Source organism: Aethalodelphis obliquidens, unplaced genomic scaffold (assembly GCF_003676395.1).
Source record: "Aethalodelphis obliquidens isolate GAN/ISIS:26980383/991018 unplaced genomic scaffold, ASM367639v1 scaffold9, whole genome shotgun sequence".
NCBI classification, from domain to species: domain Eukaryota; kingdom Metazoa; phylum Chordata; class Mammalia; order Artiodactyla; family Delphinidae; genus Aethalodelphis; species Aethalodelphis obliquidens.
Genome location: NW_020837953.1, coordinates 12,307,888 through 12,325,566, shown reverse-complemented (window position 1 = coordinate 12,325,566; position 17,679 = coordinate 12,307,888). Strand labels below are relative to the sequence as shown.

At 34.6% G+C, this 17,679-nt stretch overlaps 1 protein-coding gene across 2 annotated transcripts in view; it reads right to left on the bottom strand.

Moving 5' to 3' along the window:
* Window positions 1-17,679, bottom strand: part of AGBL4 (AGBL carboxypeptidase 4) — a 1,265,610-nt gene that overhangs the window by 741,719 nt on the left and 506,212 nt on the right. The window lies entirely within an intron of this gene.

Below are 17,679 nucleotides of genomic sequence, written 5' to 3'. Positions count from 1 at the left end.
CCATAGGCTGGCTTTTCTATCCAGAGGCAGTGGAAGACAGAAGCATCAAAATTCATGTATTATTTCATTGAACAAATGTTTATTGTGTGAGGTATTAATGTCAAGTGCCAGAAATTTTATACACTTAAAATATTTTAAATATTCTCTTATAATTATAATAAAAATATTAACATTTCCATTTTACAGATGTGGAAACTGAGGTTCAGAGATATTAACTAACTTGTCTTGAGCCATGCAATTAAAAGATGGAGAACTGATATTTGAACCCAAGGGATAAAAAAGTTAAGATATCCAAGATCTCTACCCTTGAGTTACTCACTAAAGTTCAAATGCCATAACTCTAACCAAGTCTATTTTCCAAAATAAGGGCAAAAATAAATATAAATATAGTGGCAATTTTTCAAGTCTTTAAAATTTCATTTTCCTTTAAAAACAGAAAATCAAAACCATTTCCTCTGGCCTCATATTTGGGACTACCATAAAATGCTTTGTTCTATGAAATAACTTCTTAGGAATAACTCATGTTTTCCTTTCTCCTCAGAGACCTAGCCATTGACCCCATCTCCAGGCATTTCAGTTTCAGAACTCCTTTCAGTCATTAAATTAAGTCATCAAGAATGTCCAAGACTATTCCATTATTAATAACCTGGACCTGCCTGTTGTCAGTTCAATTACTTCTGCCAGGGTCTTGGCTACTGTCTGTTTTAAGAAAATCAATATCAAGGGGACAAATGGCCTTTGAACCTCACAGGGCCTAATCCCCCTTTTTTCTTCTGAGATTCCAGGTGTCAGATCCATCTCCAGTGAACCCAGAAGCCATGGTGCACTTTCAGGATCTAGACTAATGCTAAATGCAGGGGGAAACCTAATACAGAAATAATGTGTATATGTGAAGTTGGAATAAAGAAATTAAAAAGTGGAATATTTATTGATCATTCATATCCTAATACATGCCAGAAATTTTCTCAGGTGTTTAAAATATGCTATATTATTTAGCTTCTCTATCCATAAACAAAAGTTGTTTATTTTAGCCCAATTTTAGACATGAGGAAATTGAATCTAATAAAGGCTAACTGGTTTACCCCCACCTCCAGATCCCAGAACTATTAACTGGTAGAGCTAGGATTTAAATCTTAAGTGTCTGGACAATAAGTATGCCTTTTTTTTTTTCCCTTTGGTTGCACGTCTTGCAGGATCTTAGTTCTTAGTTTCCCCACCAGGGATCGAACCCAGACCCTGGCAGTGAAAGTGCAGAATCCTAACCACTGGACTGCCAGAGAATTCCTGAACAGTCTTTTATTATTCTCCACCTGTGCATTTTTAAAAATGTTTTCTAGCTTACTTAGTAAGGCAGCATGTGGTTGTGAGAATCAAAGGTATTTGGAAGTAAGCAGTGCAGGAAATCTTGGCTTTCCATATTTTCTAGCTATTTGTCAGTTATATACTCAAAATACATCAGATGAAACTGTATCCATGAGGTAATGGTAACAGCAACAACTATAAAAATAACAACTTCTGAGACTTTCTATGCACCAAATTCTAAGTTAAGCACTCATAGTTTCAGTGTTTTGTGTATTAGAATCACCTGGATAGCTTTTAAGTACTAGAGATGCCTGGACCTCACTCCAAGCTGATATCTGACGCATTATTTCACTTGTTTTGAGGATAATGAACTTTTTGAGACAGGGACTATTCATTACCTCTTATTTATGGATGAGACAAGTGGTATTGAGATTAAGTAAATTAAAATTACATAATAGTTAGTAGTAGAGCTAGAATTTGAACCAAGTCCACTGACTCAAGAGAATAAGATCATGGACTTTCCAGATAGATATATCTCAGACTGAAAGCCAGTTCCCCATTGGTTCTGTGAGCTTAGGCAAGATGATTATTCATTTTGATATTGATTTAAAAATCAATCTGGAATTCAGATGATAATACCATCCTAACAAAGTTTTTATAAAAATCTATGAGATTACATAAGTAATCACCTGTCACGTTGCATCTAGATAAGAATAGGTATTCACTATTTATTGAGATTTTCCCCCTTATCTTCAATGAAACTGGATCTTTTAGTTCTTTACAGCTTCCTTCCTTCCTTCCTTCCTTCCTTTCTGCCTGCCTGCCTGCCTTACTGCCTTCCTTCCATTATTTATTTTTCTCTCTTCTCTCTATTTAAAATTTTAATCCAGGCTTCTTGTTTCAGTAATATGATGCTCTATATTGAAACTTTGCAAATGGTGACCTGTAGCACAAGCTCTCAAGGTAGCCATGTGTGAGGCCTGGGGCTCTGCCCATCCTTAGTAAGGGGGTTGTGGTGCTATGGAGGAGTTCAAGAGCTCCATTCCAGGTGTAGGCCAAGGAGTGGTCCAGTGTTGCTGAGGGTGTAATGAGAAGCCTGCATGCAGTCCCAGACAGTGGCCTTGATTCTCTGTCTTCCCATATATCCAATACTTTTGTCCAGTCAGGAGTAAAATTTCTACTTAATGGTGTCCAAGCTAGTCCCAAGGACTATTCTAAATAGGCATGAACATTCTGCAAATTAGAGGGTCATCATTATTCTAAAATGTTTCATTATCTTAAATCATTGTAGTATTGAAAGTTTGGTTAGATTTTAACATCACTTGTTTTTCTTTTTTTTTTTAAACATCATTATTGGGGTATAATTGCTTTACAATGGTGTGTTAGTTTCTGCTTTATAACAAAGTGAATTAGTTATACATATACAGATGTTCCCATATCTCTTCCATCTTGCGTCTCCCTCCCTCCCACCCTCCCTATCCCACCCCTCCAGGCGGTCACAAAGCACCGAGCTGATATCCCTATGCTATGCGGCTGCTTCCCACTAGCTATCTACCTTACGTTTGGTAGTGTATATATGTCCATGCCTCTCTCTCGCTTTGTCATAGCTCACCCTTCCCCCTCCCCATATCCTCAAGTCCATTCTCCAGTAGGTCTGTGTCTTTATTCCTGTCTTACCATCACTTGTTTTTCACAAGAAATTTCAAGAGTTCAATTATGAATGAAAAAAGGAGAACTGTTACTTTAATATAATTTCATATGGTTTAAATATTTGAACAGTTTAAAAATTTTATCATTTTATTGTGTGAACAGTTTCTCATTAATGGCTGACTATTAAGACTTTGAATAGATCATCATTGAAAAGTCTTGATCAGGAATTGCATATATCCATTTCAGAAGTCAAAACCTCATATAAAAATGGAATGTGCATGGACAAAAACTCAAGTGTTTCAATTAAAAATTTGAAGATTAAACAAATTTTAGCATTTGATATCCTCTGTATATATTTTTTGTTTCATTCAAAAATTATGTATTAATTTTTTTCACCAAGCTTCACATAGTCATCCTCCAAACATTCCCCAGGTACTCCAAAATTCTGCACAGATATCATCTTGCCTAAGTGTACACATATTATTTTCTCTATGTGCCTGGGTGTGAAAAATGTTAGAGAACACTGCTCTGGATAACCTTTCACAAACTCCTAGAAATTACAGAATATTTAAGAATATTATTTACATGAAGAACTCCTAATAAATAAAAAGAAATCCATAGATGCCAAAAAAATACAGGTGCAGAAGGCAGGTCACTGGTCTTAGTATCTAAGAAATTAGATTTCTAACATCTATGCAAGGATAGCAAACAAGGCCTTGAATCTGCATGAGGCAGGATATCTGACATGAGATGCCTTCACAAATTTAGGATCCTCAAAATGATATAATATTAGTGGAACTGTGGTATAGAAAGAAATCATTCACTAGCAATGGGGGATAACAAAGATGCATGCCTATCTATTCATAGATTTGAGAAAGAAAAAGTAATTTTCAAACATGGGCCAGAACATTTTGAGGTTTGGGTTGGAATTTACATTACCAGCTTGGTCTTAAGAACCCAGGTAAAGCATTTACAATAAATTTAGTTACAGGAAGATAACCCTGGGACACCTGGTCAAAAGAAGAAAAAAAAATCACTTTGAATGCACACATTTTCAGTCCAGGCACACAGAATTTCCATAATGAAGTCCTAAAGAGGTCAAACTTTCATATAAATTTATAAAACATACAAGAAAACAATACACACTAAAAGTGAGAATCAGCAGAAAAATAGACAACTGAATTAGACCACAAAGAACTTCAGGTCATAAAACTATATGGTGAACTATAAAGAAAGCATTTTTTTAAATGATTAAAAAATTAAAAATATGTGTTTCAAACACATGAAAAATTAAAAAAATTAAAAATTAAAAATTAATAAAATTAATTTAAAAAATTAAAAATATGTGTTTCAAACACATGAAAACAGAACAAAGCACAATAAAAATTTTAAAACACCAGAAATAGTCTTGAAAAAATTAAAGAGAGCCTTTAGAAATTACAAAAAATTAATTAAACTAAAAATTTCAGTAGACAGGTTAAGATGCAGAATGGATGAAATTTCCAAAATTCAACAGAGAGACTTATAAAGAGAGAAAATACAAAATGGGACAGAAGGGAAATAAATAAAAATATACATCTGATAAGAGTTCTAGAAAGAGAGACAAGAGAAATTGGGAGAGGCAAAATCTACACAGAAAAGGCTGAATATATTCCAGAATTGATGAAAGACATGTATATTCAGATTTAGGAATCACAAGTCCATCCAAAGCAGGATTTTTAAAAAAATCTAGATATAGACACATCATAGTGAAATTACAAGACACCAAAAGTGAAGAGCATGTTTTGATAGCAAATCAGAGAAAACAAAAATTACCTACAAAGACACAGAAGTTAGACTTATGCAGACTTAACACCAGCAACATGAGAGACCAGAAAATAATGGAATAACATTGCCCAAGAATGAAGGTATGATAAATTTTCAGACAAACAAAGCTTAAGATGTTTAGCAGTTTCAGACTCTCAGTGAAGGAGCTACTAAAAGATGAACTTCAGAGGACGAAAGAAATTGAACATAAAAGGTAAGAATGGCAAGAAACAACAATGAGCAGAGAAACAAGTAAATCTAAATAAGAACTGAATGAATAAAACTATTATTATAACAGTATTAAATTTTAGGAGTGTTAAAAAGTTTGCACCAAAACACTGGTCAATAAAACAGATGTGTTTGGGACAGTGGTGAAGAGGACAGAGGCAAGATCAGACTTAAAGTATTCTAAGGTCTTTGTATGATTCCACAGGAGGACAGGGAAGTTAATTAACTTAAAACATTGCTATAAAATAAGAATGTGGGAATTCAAGAGTAGTCAACACAATAATAGAAACAGGATTTATAAATTCCAAATGAGTAAAAAGAAGAGAATAAAGAAAGCATGATAAATATAATAGAAGATATGATAGGATAGGGGATAAAAAGCAAAGAAAAACATTACGTATTGAAAGCCCAAAATAAGATAGTAGAAATAATTCCAAATATCAATAATTGCAGATATTGGAAATTGACACTTCTCTTTGTTAAAAAACAGATTAGGAAAAAAATCTACACTTATAATCTTTCCCAGAGACATGTATAAAACATAATGGCACAAAAATTTTGAAAGTGAAGGGGTGGAAAAAGATATAACATGAAAATATTCACTAAAGGAAAGCTATTTGAGTTATGGCAGTATCAGACAAAACAGACTGAGGTAAAAAAAATGTAAGGTTAAGGATATAATCACCACATAAAACCAAATATTCTACAGGAAGATATAACAACTTTAAATATGTATGCACCTAATAAGAGCATTAAAATATATAAAACAAAAATTGACAATACCCCAAGTAAAAACTGATTAATCTACAATGATTAATCTCAGTAATTGAGAGTGGAGACAACCAAATATTCTGAAGGATGTAGAAAATTGTAATCTTCCAATTTGATAAGCTCCATTAAAAGATCACTTATTAAAACCTACAATGCTTTCCACATACACGATTAGATAACAAACTTTTATCAAGTAAAAGAAGGATAATTGTAAAAGATTAAGCATGTACATATGGTCACAAGACAAATCTCAACAAATAACAGAGGATTAATACTCTTCTAATCACAACCGCTCACTATCAAGTCATAAAATCATATATCTTTTACAAAAAGTTGACAAAAAACTCTCAACATTTTGAAATTTTATATATATTCTTAATTTTTCATGTATCAAAGAAAAAATAATGATGAAGAGTAGAAAGTATGTGAAATTGGATGATTAATTCAGCACTACATATCAGAGCATGTGTCATAAAGTAAAAACATTAAAGAGAGAAATTAAATTTTAGCCTTATATGCATACACTAGAAAAGAATAAAGATTGAAAAGAAAGTGTGAAAAAGAAATGAAGGAAATGATAGGAAAGATCAATAAAACTAAAAGCTGGGTTTTTGAGAAGATAAACAAATTTGATAAACCATTAGCCAGATTCATCAAGAAAAAAAGGGAGAAAACTCAAATCAATAGAATTAGAAATGAAAAAGGAGAAGCAACAACTGACACTGCAAAAATACAAAGGATCATGAGAGATTACTACAAGCAACTATATGCCAATAAAATGGACAACCTAGAAGAAATGGACAAATTCTTAGAAAAGCACAAACTCCTGAGACTGAACCTGGAAGAAAGGGAAAATATAAACTGACCAATCACAAGCACTGAAATTGAGACTGTGATTAAAAATTTTCCAACAAACAAAAGCCCAGGACCAGATGGCTTCACAGGCAAATTCTATCAAACATTTAGAGAAGTGCTAACACCTATCCTTCTCAAACTCTTCCAAAATATAGTAGAGGGAGGAAAACTCCCAAACTCATTCTACGAGGCCAACATCACCCTGATACCAAAACCAGACAAGGATGTCACAAAGAAAGAAAACTATAGGCCAATATCACTGATGAACATAGATGCAAAAATCCTCAATAAAATACTAGCAAACAGAATCCAACAGCACATTAAAAGGATAATACACCATGATCAAGTGGGGTTTATCCCAGGAATGCAAGGATTCCTCAACATACACAAATCAAACAATGTGATACACCATATTAACAAATTGAAGGAGAAAAAATATATGACCATCTCAGTAGATGCAGAAAAATCTTTTGACAAGATTCAACACCCATTTATGATAAAATCCCTCCAGAAAGTAGGCATAGAGGGAACTAACCTCAACATAATAAATGCTGTACGTGACAAACCAACAGCCAATATCATTCTCTATGGTGAAGAAATGAAACCATTTCCCTGAGATCAGGAACAAGACAAGGTTGTCCACTCTCACCACTGTTATTCAACATAGTTTTGGAAGTTTTACCCACAGCAATGAGAGGAGACAAAGAAATAAAAGGAATCCAAATCGGAAAAGAAGAAGTAAACTCTCACTATTTGCAGATGACATGATACTATACATAGAGAATCCTAAAGATGCTACCAGAAAACTACTAGAGCTAATCAATGAATTTAGTAAAGTAGCAGGATACAAAATTAATGCACAGAAATTGCTTGCATTCCTATACATTAATCATGAAAAATCTGAAAGAGAAATTAAGGAAACACTCTCATTTACCATTGCAACAAAAAGAATAAAACAGCTAGTAGTAATCCTACCTACGGAGACAAAAGAACTGTATGCAGAAAACTATAAGACATTGATGAAAGAAATTAAAGATGATACAAATACATGGAGAGATATACCATGTTCTTGGATTGGAAGAATCAACATTGTGAACATGACTATACTACCCAAAGCAATTTACAGATTCAATGCAATCCCTATCAAACTACCAATGGCATTTTTCACAGAACTAGAACAAAAAATTTCAAAATTTGTATGGAAACAAAAAAGACTCTGAATAGCCAAAGCAATCTTGAGAAAGAAAAACGGAGCTGGAGGAATCAGGCTTCCTGACTTCAGACTATACTACAAAGCTACAGAAATCAAGACAGTATGGTACTGGCACAGAAACAGAAATATAGAGCAATGGAATAGGATAAAAAGCACAGAGATAAACCCACGCACATATGGTCACCTTTTTTTTTGATAAAGGAGACAAGAGTATACAATGGAGAAAAGACAGCCTCTTTAATAAGTGTTGCTGGGAAAACTAGACAGCTACATGTAAAAGAATGAAATTAGAACACTGCATAACACCATACACAAAAATAAACTCAAAATGGATTAAAGACCTCAATGTAAGGCCAGACACTATCAAACTCTTAGAGGAAAACACAGGCAGAACACTCTATGACATAAATCACAGCAAGATCCTTTTTGACTCACCATCTAGAAAAGTGGAAATAAAATAAAAAATAAACAAATGGAACCTTATGAAACTTAAAATCTTTTGCACAGCAAAGGAAACCATAAACAAGATGAAAAGACAACCCTCAGAACGGAAGAAAATATTTGCAAATGAAGCAACTGACAAAGGATTAATCGCCAAAGTTTACAAGCAGTTCATGCAGCTCAATATCAAAAAAACAAACAATGCAATCCAAAAATGGATAGAAGACTTAAATAGACATTTCTCCAAAGAAGATATACAGATTGCCAACAAACACATGAAAGGATGCTCAACATCATTAATCATTAGAGAAATGCAAATCAAAACTACAATGAGTTATCACCTCACAGTAGTCAGAATGGCCATCATCAGAAAATCTACAAACAATAAATGCTGGAGAGGGTGTGGAGAAAAGGGAACTCTCTTGCACTGTTGGTGGGAATGTAAATGGATACAGCCACTATGGAGAACAGTATGGAGGTTCCTTAAAATGCTAAAAATAGAACTACCATACAACCCAGCAATCTGACTACTGGGCATATGCCCTGAGAAAACCATAATTCAAAAAGAGTCATGTACCACAGTGTTCACTGAATCTCTATTTACAATAGCTAGGATATGGAAGCAACCTAAGTGTCCATCAACAGATGAATGGATAAAGAAAATGTGGCACATATATACAACGGAATATTACTCAGCCATAAAAAGAGACGAAATTGAGTTATTTGTAGTGAGGTGGATGGATCTAGAATCTGTCATACAGAGTGAAGTCAGTCAGAAAGAGAAAAACAAATACCATATGCTAACACATATATATGGAATCTAAAAAAAAAAAAAAATTGTTCTGAAGAACCTAGGGGCAGGACAGGAATAAAGGTGCAGAAGTAGAGAATGGAACTTAAGGACATGGGGAGGGCGAAGTGTAAGCTGGTACGAAGTGAGAGAGTGGCATGGACTTATATATATTACCAAATGTAAAACAGCTAGTGAAAAGCAGGAAACTAACACACCATTGTAAAGCGATTATACTCAAATAAAGAGTTAAAATTACAAACAAACAAAAAAAAGATGTAGACGTCGAGAATGGACTTGAGGACAAGAGGAGTGGGAAGGGTAAGCTGGGACGAAGTGAGAGAATGCATGAACTTATATATACTACCAAATGTAAAATAGATAGATAGTGGGAAGCAGCCACATAGCATAGGGAGATCAGTTCACTGCTTCGTGACCACGTAGAAGGGTGGGATAGGGAAAGTGGGAGGGAGAAACAAGAGGGAGAAGATATGGTGATATATGTATATGTATAGCTGATTCACTTTGCTATAAAGCAGAAACTAACACACCATTGTAAAGCAATTATACTCCAATACAGATGTTTTAAAAAAAAGTGGTAAGTACTTAACTTAAAAAATTAAGAAACAAAATAATAATTCACACCAAGGAATCTCAGAATGCAAAACACTGGAAGCACCTGGGGTGCCAGGCACAGCTTGGTTCTTTATAAAGAAAAATTAAGTCCCCATATTCCTTCCCTCACAGCAACCACCCAAGTGACTCATTGTCCATCATGACAGGAAACTAGAGGCTCATTCTCTGGAGTGGTTGACGAGATTCCAGATTCAAAATCCAGAATAGTGGTAGTCGAGCATATCTCTATAGTCGGGAGTTTAGAAAATTCTTTTATGGGAAAACCCCCAATCAAGATAAAAGATTTACAAATATAGGTAAGGGAGACTCCCCCAAAGAAATGAATGAGCACGGTCCAAATATGTATATAGAACCTTATTTCAAAATTTAATGAAAATCTTTTAATGATGAAAGACATCAATAGAAGCAGGGAAAAAAGCAGCCAAGCAAAGGTATGATGGGAGTCAGGGGGAGGACTTGGGGAAAACAGAAGAGATTTGCAAAAGGAGCATTGAATACCAGTTTAACGGGAAAAGAAGCAATTATGTGCAGAAGGCAGGAGGCAGATGGAACAGTTGCAGAAGAGAAAATCTTAACCATATATAATGACTATTTACCTATTCATAATAAAGAAAAGACTGAATATTAATTTAACCAAAATAGTGATATAAATATGGGGGGAGGAGAAGTGTTTGTATTTTTTAGTAGAACGGTTAAAGAATGAAATCATCATCTCATAATACAAAGTTGGTAAATACTATCGAAAACTAAAATGGATAGAGAATAGCGGTATAGAAATTTTATTTAGAAATACAGAAATAATATCAGAAGAAACAATTAGAAGAAATAAAAGTGACTGCCTCAAGAGCAGGAAAGCAAGGTCCAAATTCTGCCTCCTGCCTGTTTTTGAAAAACAAAAAATGCCCTTGCTCCTCATTGATTAGGTGTTGTTTATGTCTGTTTTTGCCACATAATGGCAGAGTTAACTAGTTGTGACAGAGACATGTTGGCTCACAAAGCCTAAATTTTTTCTTTACAAAAGAAGTTTGCTGTGTATTAATTTTGTATCATGCAACTTTACTAAATTCATTGATTAGCTCTAGTGATTTTCTTGTTGCATCTTTAGGATTTTCTATGTATAGTATCATGTCATCTGCAGTGACAGTTTTACTTCTTCTTTTCCAATTTGGATTCCTTTTATTTCTTTTTCTTCTCTGATTGCCAGGGCTAGTATGGAGGTTCCTTAAAAAACTAAAAGTAGAACTACCATATGAGCCAGCAATCCCACTATTGGGCATATACCCAGAGAAAACCATAATTCAAAAAGACGCATGCACCCCAATGTTCATAGCAGAACTATTTACAATGGCCGGGACATGGAAGCAACCTAAATGTCCAACAACAGAGGAATGGATAAAGAAGATGTGGTACATATATACAATGGAATATTACTCAGCCATAAAAAGGAATGAAATTGGGTCATTTGTAGAGATGTGGAGGGACCTAGCGACTGTCATACAGGGTCAACTAAGTCAGAAATAGAAAACAAATATAGTATATTAACGCATATATGTGGAATATAGAAAAATGGTATAGATGACCTTATTTACAAGGCAGAAATAGAAACACACACATAGAAAACAATTGTATGGATACCAAGGGGGAAAGGGGTGGGGTGGGAGGAATTGGGAGATAGGGACTGACACATATACACTATTGATACTATGTATAAAGTAGACATCTGAGGGGAAGACACTGTATAGAACAGGGAACGTTACTTAATGCACTGTGGCGTCCTAAATGGGAGGGAAATCCAAAACTGAGGGGATATATATATATATGTATGGCTGATACATTTTGCTGTGCAGTAGAAGGTGAGACAACATTGTAAAGTAACTATACTCCAATAAAAATTAATTAAAAAATAAAGAAGTTTGCTGATTCTTGCTTTAAGAAGCAGGAATCAAAAACTGTGGCAAAAGTAAAGAGATATTTTATTTTTGGCATTTGCAGTAGCATTTGACTTTTAAAATAACATAAATGTATTTTATTTTCATAAATATTAAAGTTAAGTTAAATAAAAGAAAAAGACAAAAAACTACGCAACTCATTTTATGAGACTATTATAAATTTGAAACAAAAACAGGCAAGGACAACTGGAGAATGGAAACATATAGCCCTACATCAATTATGAACATTGAATGAAAAATATTAATAAAATATTACCAATTCAAATCCAGCAGTAAATTTATACAAACACACACACACACACACACACCAGTATAGCAATACAAAGTAAGATGGACCCTAGGAATGGAAGGACTATTCCACATTAAAAAGAGATATAATGTAACTTCTTATATTAACAGATTAAGTGAGAAATACTGAATTATCAACAAATAGATATAGTAAAACTATCTAATAAAATTCAACAGCCATTCAAGAAAAGTTTTTTAAAAATGTTTGCAAGCTGTAAATAAAAAAGAACTTCCTTTATCTTATACAACATATCAATTAAAAATTTATACAGAGGCAAGAAGAACTACAATCCTCAGCCTGTGGAACAAAAGCCACATTCACAGAAAGATAGACAAGATGAAAAGGCAGAGGGCTATGTACCAGATGAAGGAACAAGATAAAACCCCAGAAAAGAAACTAAATGAAGTGCAGATAGGCAACCTTCCAGAAAAGGAATTCAGAATAAAGATAGTGAAGATGATCGAGGACCTCAGGAAAAAAATGGAGGAAAAGATCGAGGAGATACAAGAAACATTTAACAAAGACCTAGAAGAATTAAAGAACAAACAAACAAAGATGAACAATAAAATAACTGAAATGAAAAATACACTAGAAGGAATCAACAGCAGAAAACTGGAGGCAGAAGAATGGATAAGTGACCTGGAAGACAGAATGGTGGAATTCACTGCTGCAGAACAGATTAAAGAAAAAAGAATGAAGACAGCCTAAGAGACCTCTGAGACAACATAAAAAACAACATTTGCATTATAGGGGTCCCAGAAGGAGAAGAGAGAGATAAAGGACGAGAAAACTTTTGAAGAGATTACAGTTGAAAACTTCCCTAATATGGGAAAGGAAGTAGCCAGCCAAGTCCAGGAAATGCTGGGGGTCCCATACAGGATAAATACAAGGAGAAACACATGGAGATGCATAGTAACCAATTGGCAAAAATTAAAGACAAAGAAAAATTATTGAAAGCAGCAAGGGAAAAATGACAAATAACATAAAAGGGAATCCCCATAAGATTAACAGCTGCTTTCTCAGCAGAAACTCTACACACCTGAAGGGAGTGGCATGATATACTTAAAGTGATGAAAGGGAAGAATCTACAACCACGGTTACTCTACCTGGCAAGGATCTCATTAAGATTCGATGGAGAAATCAAAAGCTTTACAGACAAGCAAAAGCTAAAAGAATTCAGCACCACCAAGCCAGCTCTACAACAAATGATAAAGGAACTTCTCTAAGTGGGAAAAACAAGAGAAGAAAAGGATCTACAAAAACAAACCAAAAAAAATTGAGAAAATGGTAATAGGAACATACATACAGATAATTATCTTAAACGTGAAAGGATTAAATGATCCAACCAAAAGATACAGGGTTGCTGAATGGATACAAAAAAAGACCCATATATATGCTGTCTACAAGAGAACCACATCAGACCAAGGGACACATACAGGCTGAAAGTGAGGGGATGGAAAAAGATATCCCATGTTAATGGAAATCAAATGAAAGTTGGAGTAGCAATACTCATATCAGATAAAATAGACTTTAAAATAAAGGATGTTACAAGAGACACAGAAAGACACTACATGATGATCAAGGGATCAATCCAAGAAGAAGATATAACAATTATAAATATATATGCACCCAACATACGAGCACCTCAATACATAAGGCAACCGCTAACAGCTATAAAAGAGGAACCTGACAGTAACACAATAATAGTGTGGGACTTTAACAGTACACTTACACCAATGGACAGATCTTTGAAACAGAAAATTAATAAGGAAACACAAGCTTTCAATGACACAATAGAACAGATAGATTTAATTGATATTTATAGGACATTCAATTGAAAAACAGTAGATTACACTTTCTTCTCAAGTGCACATGGAACATTTTCCAGGATAGATCACAACTTGGGTCACAAATCAAGCCTCAGTAAATTTAACAAAACTGAAATCATATCAAGCATCTTTTCTGACCACAGTGCCATGAGATTAGAAATAAATTATAGGGGAAAAAAAAGTAAAAAAGACAAACATATGGAGGCTCAACAATACATTATTAAATAACCAAGAGACCACTGAAGAAATCAAAGAGGAAATCAAAAAATACCTAGTCAAATGACAACAAAAACACGATGATACAAAACCTATGGGATGCAGCAAAAGCAGTTCCAAGAGGGAAGTTTATAGCAATACGAGCTTACCTCAAGAAACAAGAAAAATCTCAAATAAACAATCTAAGCTTACACATAAAGGAACTAGAGAAAGAAGAACAAACAAAACCCACAGTGAGCAGAAGGAAAGAAATCATAAAGATCAGACCAGAAATAAATGAAATAGAAACAAAGAAAACAAAAGCAAAGATGAATAAAACTAAAAGCTGGTTCTTTGAGAAGATAAACAAAATTGATAAACCATTAGCCAGACTCATCAAGAAAAAGAGGGAGAGCACTCAAATCAAAAAAAATTAGAAATGAAAAAGGAGAAGTTACAACAGACACTGCAGAAATACAAAGCAACCTAAGAGACTACTAAAAGCAACTCTATGCCAATAAAATGGACAACCTGGAAGAAAATGGACAAACTCTTAGAAAGGTATAAGCTTCCAAGATTAAGCCAGGAAGAAATAGAAAATATGAACACACCAATCACAAGTAATGAAATTGAAACTGTGATTAAAAATCTTCCAACAAACAAAAGCCCAGGACCAGATGGCTTCACAGGTGAATTCTATCGAACATTTAGAGAAGAGCTATCACCCATCCTTCTCAAACTCTTCCAAAAAATTGCACAAGAAGGAACACTCCCATACTCATTCTATGAGGCCACATCACCCTCATACTAAAACCAGACAAAGATACTACAAAAAAAGAAAATTACAGACCAATATCACTGATGAATCTAGATGCAAAAATCCTCAACAAAACACGAGCAAAGAGAATCCAACAACACATTAAAAGGATCATACACCATGATCAAGTGGGATTTATCCCAGGGATGCAAGGATTCTTCAATATATGCAAATCAATCAATGTGATTCACCATATTAACAAACTACAGAATAAAATCCATATGATCATCTCAATAGATGCAGGAAAAGCTTTTGACAAAATTCAACATCGATTTGTGATAAAAACTCTCCAGAAAGTGGGCATAGAGGGAACCTACCTCAACATAATAAAGGCCATATATTACAAACGCACAGCCAACACCATTCTCAATGGTGAAAAACTGAAAGCATTTCCTCTAAGATCAGGAACAAGACAAGGATGTCCACTCTCACCACTATTATTCAACATAATTTTGGAAGTTCTAGCCACAGCAATCAGAGAAGAAAAAGAAATAGAAGGAATACAAATTGGAAAAGAAGAAGTAAAACTGTCAGTTTGCAGATGACATGCTACTATACATAGAGAATCCTAAAGATGCCACCAGAAAACTACTAGAGCTAAACAATGAATTTGGTAAAGCTGCAGGATACAAAATTAATTGCCCAGAAATCTCTGGCATTCCTATACACTAATGATGAAAAATCTGAAAGAGAAATTAAGGAAACACTCCAATTTACCATTGCAACAAGAAGAATAAAATACCTAGGAACAAACCTACCCAGGGAGACCAAAGACCTGTATGTAGAAATGTATAAGACACTGATGAAAGAAATTAGAGATGATACCAAAGAAATCAAAGATAACATATACAGACGGAGAGATACACCATTTTCTTGGATTGGAAGGATCAATATTGTGAAAATGACTATACTACCCAAAGCAATCTACAGATTCAATGCAATCCCTATCAAATTACCAATGGCATTTTTCACAGAACTAGAACAAAAAAGTCTTAAAATTTGTATGGAGACACAAAAGACCCCAAATAGCCAAAGCAGCCTTGAGGGAAAAAAGCAGAGCTGGAGGAATTGAACTCCCTGACTTCAGACTATACTATGAAGTTACAGTAATCAAGACAATATGGTACTGGCACAAAAACAGAAATATAGATCGATGGAACAAGATAGAAAGCTGAGAGTTAAACCCATGTACCTACGGTCAACTAATCTATGATAAAGGAGGCAAGGATATACAGTAAGGAAAAGACAGTCTCTTCAATAAGTGGTGCTGGGAAAACTGACAGCTACATGTAAAAGAATGAAAGTAGAGCACTCCCTAACACCATACACAAAAATAAACTCACAATGAATTAGAGACCGAGATGTAAGACCGGACACTCTTAGAGGAAAACATATGAATATCACTCTCTGACATAAATCACAGCAAGATCTTTTTTGATCTGCCTCCTAGAGTAATGGAAATAAAAACAAAAATAAACAAATGGACCTAACGAAACTTAAAAGCTTTTGCACAGCAAAGGAAACCATAAATAAGATGAAAAGACAACCCTCAGAATGGGAGAAAATATTTGCAAATGAATCAATGGACAAAGGATTAATCTCCAAAATATATAAACAGCTCATGCAGCTCAATGTCAAAAAAAACAAACAACCCAGTCCAAAAATGGGCAGAAAACCTAAATAGACATTTCTCCCAAGATTACATACAGATGGCCCAGAAGCACATGAAAAGCTGTGCAACATCACTAATTATTAGAGAAATGCAAGTCAAAACTGCAATGAGGTATCACCTCACACCAGTTAGAATGGGCATCATCAGAAAATCTACAAACAGCAAATGCTGGAGAGGGTGTGGAGAAAAGGGAACCCTCTTGCACTGTTGGTGGGAATATAAATTGATACAGCCACTATGGAGAACAGTATGGAGGTTCCTTAAAAAACTAAAAATAAAATTACCATATGACCCAGCAATCCCACTACTGGGCATATACCCAGAGAAAACTATAATTCAAAAAGACACGTGCACCCCAATGTTCATTTCAGCACTATTTACAATAGCCAGGTTGTGGAAGCAACCTAAATGCCCATCAACAGACGAATGGATAAAGAAGATGTGGCACATATATACAATGGAATATTACTCAGCCATAAAAAGGAATGAAATTGGGTCATTTGTAGAGACATGGATGGATCTAGAGAGTGTCATACAGAGTGAAGTAAGTCAGAAAGAGAAAAACAAATATATTAACGCATATATATGGAACCTAGATAAATGGTACAGATGAACTGGTTTGGAGGGCATAAAGTGAGACACAGATGTAGAAAACAAACTTATGGACATGAAGCGGGGAAAGCGGTGGGGGGTAGGGTGGTGGTGTGATGAATTGGAAGATTGGGCTTGTCATGTATACACTGATGTGTATAAAATGGATGACTAATAAGAATCTGCTGTATAAAAAAATAAATAAATAAAAAATTTATAGCAATCCTATTTAATGTGAAATATGAGAAATCTTCCTTTTAAAGTCAGGAAACAATAAGGATGCCACTACTGTTATTTCTATTCAACATCATACTGAAAGTTCTAGTGCAATAAAATTAGAAATGATTGTAAAAAATATGACGATAAAAAAAGTTATTCACAGATGATATGATTATTTACAGATTAAAAGAAAGAGAGGGCTTCCCTGGTGGCACAGTGGTTGAGAGTCTGCCTGCCGATGCAGGGGACACAGGTTTGTGCCCCGGTCCAGGAAGATCCCACATGCTGTGGCACGGCTGGGCCCGTAAGCCATGGCCACTGAGCCTGCGCATCTGGAGCCTGTGCTCTGCAACGGGAGAGGCCACAGCAGTGAGAAGCCTGCGTACCGCAAAAAAAAAAAAAAAAAAAAAAAAAAAAAAAAGAAAA